The sequence below is a fragment of the Amphimedon queenslandica genome, unplaced genomic scaffold, assembly GCF_000090795.2.
Source record: "Amphimedon queenslandica unplaced genomic scaffold, v1.1 AMPQUscaffold_13517, whole genome shotgun sequence".
In the NCBI taxonomy this organism is placed as follows: domain Eukaryota; kingdom Metazoa; phylum Porifera; class Demospongiae; order Haplosclerida; family Niphatidae; genus Amphimedon; species Amphimedon queenslandica.
This window is the reverse complement of record NW_003546247.1, coordinates 82,419-86,035: the sequence shown is the minus strand read 5'-3', so window position 1 is coordinate 86,035 and position 3,617 is coordinate 82,419. Positions and strand designations below refer to the sequence as shown.

Here is a 3,617-nt window from a genome sequence, read left to right as displayed (position 1 = left end):
AAAAAAGATGATAAATTAATTGTTTCAATTAATTTGAAAGACCTAAAAACCAAATTTAATGTCAAAGATTATGATAGTTGTAGTAGTCTCATTGTATCTATAAAACTCTCAAACATTAAATGTAAACCGAAAGATGATAAAACAAAGTGTGTTGTAAAAAGTGACGATTGTAGTAGTAGTCTCATTGTATCTATAAAACTCTCAAGCATTAAATTAAAGACAAATAATCCAAAAAAAGATGATGATGTCATCTTTACTTATGAAGAGCCTCCCAACCCAGATAATGTAAGGAGGAGACAAAGGGATTATGTTTATTACCCTGCTAATGAAGAAGTTCAAAGAAGGTGGTGTGAGATATTGAACCTTAAGTTTGTAGCAGCTGCTAGAATCTTACCTGGTAGTCCAACAACACCACTGTCAGATGAAAGAGTTCCTAATAGTACTCTTGATGTCCCTGGTGATGGGAACTGTTTATTTTATGCCCTTTCATATCTCATTACTGGGTCCATTTCTCAGCATTATGAATTACGTAGAGCAATTGTTAGTAATATGCCAAACTTTGAAGAAGAATTGTTTAATAGTACATTAAGTGCAACCAGATATTCAAGCATATATGATTACATAAATAAGTCAAAAATGTATAGAAATTATGTGTGGGCCACTGACACAGAGATTATTACACTAACAGCATTATTAGGTATAACCATATATTCATATTCACTCACTCCTACTTTTGTAGGCTGGGCTAGATATGGAACCCAGGAGTTGTATGGCATTCCTTGTGATACTACTACACCTGCTTTGTATTTGAAGCATGTTGGTACTAATCATTTCCAAGCAGTTAAGTCTATTAATATTTCTTAAAGCATCGATTGTTGATGGAAAGGGGGTATGGTGAATGGGAGGTCCATCATCTTTAAAACATTGGTTGTTTAATGTGACTTTTATTTCACTGCATGTGCAATGTGAGTGTGTGTGAAAACCAGTGGTGCATATCCACCCATTATTGCTCAGTATAAAGTGATCAAACTGCATTCAGGATGTGAGATTAATCAATGTATACAGTGAATATTGAGTACTTGTTGCTATAATGGACAGGGAGAGGGTGTGAAAGAGGTTTACTGTTCATTAGAGTTTAGCATTGATTCAATTTTGTGTGACTATCATTTATGTAGGACAGAGGGTTAGGAAGGGAGGAAGCTGTCATTATCAATTCCCGATCTTGTTTGTGGCTTGTACTACATGTTTATAACAAATATCAGGTGCTTATGGATCAAGGGCGCTGCTGACAAATTTTGAAGGACAAGAAAAATTTAGAGTAACAATAAAAGTTCTCATTATACATGTAGTATCATTCAAACAGTGATTTGGTACATATATTAATGATCATCATACATGTCAATGCTGCCATCAATGCTGTGCGCATTACATATATGTAAATGCTTGGCAGCTGATGTTGCGCATAATGCTGCCATCAATGCTGTGCGCATTATTAAGTTAATGCCTGCCGGCTGATGTTGCGCATTTGAATGATGCTGCCATCAATGCTGTGCGCATATTAAATGCTTGCCAGCTGATGTTGCGCATCTTTTGTTGATGATTGTTGTAAATATGTGCATGTTTACATTAACAAAAAAATATTGTTGTAAGTACATATGTACTATAATGGAGTTACAAGGAATACAAAAGTTCAATGTGATTGGTAATAAAGTTTGTTCACCATTACTGTTTGTACTATTGTTATTATTAGCCCACATGTTTACATTGCTTGCATTTGATGTGTTTATGTTACTATGCTTTACAGGTAATGACAGCTGGAAAGGATTTGATGATTCAGCAATATTTTCATTGCTTGATATTGTAATGTGCAATAATAATTAAAGGCAGTTCTGGATTTCGATTGTTGTAACTAAATTTATTGCAATATTAAATGGAACTTAATGTGTTGTTGTAGGTCCTTGATGAGTACTTTTATCACACTGCAGGAGGTGCCTGCATAGGTTTCACATTACTGTAGTCTAAGGAATGGAATATGTAGTAAGATTAAATATTGTGAGATTCCAAAGTATCTTATGTATTTTGTTATAGGGTATGATTCAAGGTTACATCTATATTCGTTTGATGGGTATGTCATTATAAGCATGGCCACAGTAAGTACTCTCACTATAAGTTATTGTTTGCCAGCGTATCTTTCGTTGATGATTATTAGTTTATTATAATAATATTATGTGCATGCATGTTCTCATTAACAAACAACAATTGTTTGCACATTGGAAAGTATTCATGTGTTCTATATTTATATGAATTTGCTCAATGCAAGTCTCATAAAAAATCTTAATTCAGTATGGAATTAGTAAGCAAATTAAAAGATATTTGTCTTTATTTTTTTGTAGATTATGAATGACAACACCGTGCATGTTCATGTACGTAATCAATATGTCCACGTTAATGGCCACTTAGGTATTATTTATTTCTTAAATCATGCATTATGATAATAATGTGTATTTTTCTTCTTGGAATATTAATAGAAACTAAAGCATTGGAGCATTTTTGTCTTGTCAAACACTGTGCATTGCTAATGTATTTTAATCTTGGCTTAACGCTGGTGCATTTTTTATTGACATTTTGATTATTTTATTATTATGTCTACATCTATTATTATAATAAAGTTATGATACATAAAAGTTATAATTTTTTGTTCCAACTTGGGGTCTTGGCCTCCTTCCCCTACCCCTGCCCCTGCCAGGTCTTCTTGGTAGATTGAGATACTATTATGGAATATAATTTAGTACATCATAGTAAAGACTTACAATTTGTCTATTGACAGCCCTCAATTGGGCAATAATGAGCTGCCTTTGCTGGTGCAGCAAAGGCAGTGCTGGGGCAGGAGGGACTGCTGGAGCCCCTGCTGGAGGGACTACAGGTGCCCCTGCAGGACGGACTGCTGAAGCCCCTCCAGGAGGGACAACGGGTGCACCTCCAAGAGGGACTCCCAGAGCCGCTCCAGGAGGGACTACGGGTGCACCTCCAAGAGGGACTGGCGGAGCCCCTCCAGGAGGGATTGCCGGAGCCCCTCCAGGAGGGATTGCCGGAGCTCCTCCAGGGGGGATTGCTGGAGCCCCTCCAGGAGGGATTGCCGGAGCTCCTCCAGGAGGGATTGCTGGAGCTCCTCCAGGAGGGATTGCCGGATCTCCTCCAGGAGGCAGAATGGGATCTTCCTCTCTCCTATCCGGATCTGGGCTTGGTGACCTACTCATACTATGAAAAAGATACATACAAGTATATATAGTGTATAAGCTAGAGGTTGGATAAACTGACTTTTTGCTTGCAAAGTACGAATAACAAATATTGAAAAGTAGTCTGATGCCTGATTGCAAATTGACTAATGTCGAAACTTTAAAGTAAGGACTGTACTGCTCAGTGACAAACTTGACAAAGTGCAGTTGAGCGGGAAATCAGGCATGGTTATTAAAGATTATTAACCAAAACAGGATATTACGTCACATAAATAATTAGTTATTAGCTATGAATTTCATTATTATTTCAAATTTTCAAGTTTCTAGATGTGGTATGTTTATTTTGTAAATGCACAAGTAGCCAAAAATTAATATCTTGCA

General features: G+C 36.5%; 1 long non-coding RNA gene across 1 annotated transcript; it reads left to right on the top strand.

Annotated features, from left to right (window-relative positions):
- The first annotated feature begins 1,886 nt into the window (after positions 1-1,886).
- Positions 1,887-2,456, top strand: LOC109583656 (uncharacterized). The gene is made up of 4 exons (XR_002185641.1): positions 1,887-1,905; positions 1,955-2,037; positions 2,089-2,150; positions 2,394-2,456. It is a non-coding gene; the product is annotated as an uncharacterized LOC109583656 (long non-coding RNA).
- Positions 2,457-3,617: the final 1,161 nt, after the last annotated feature.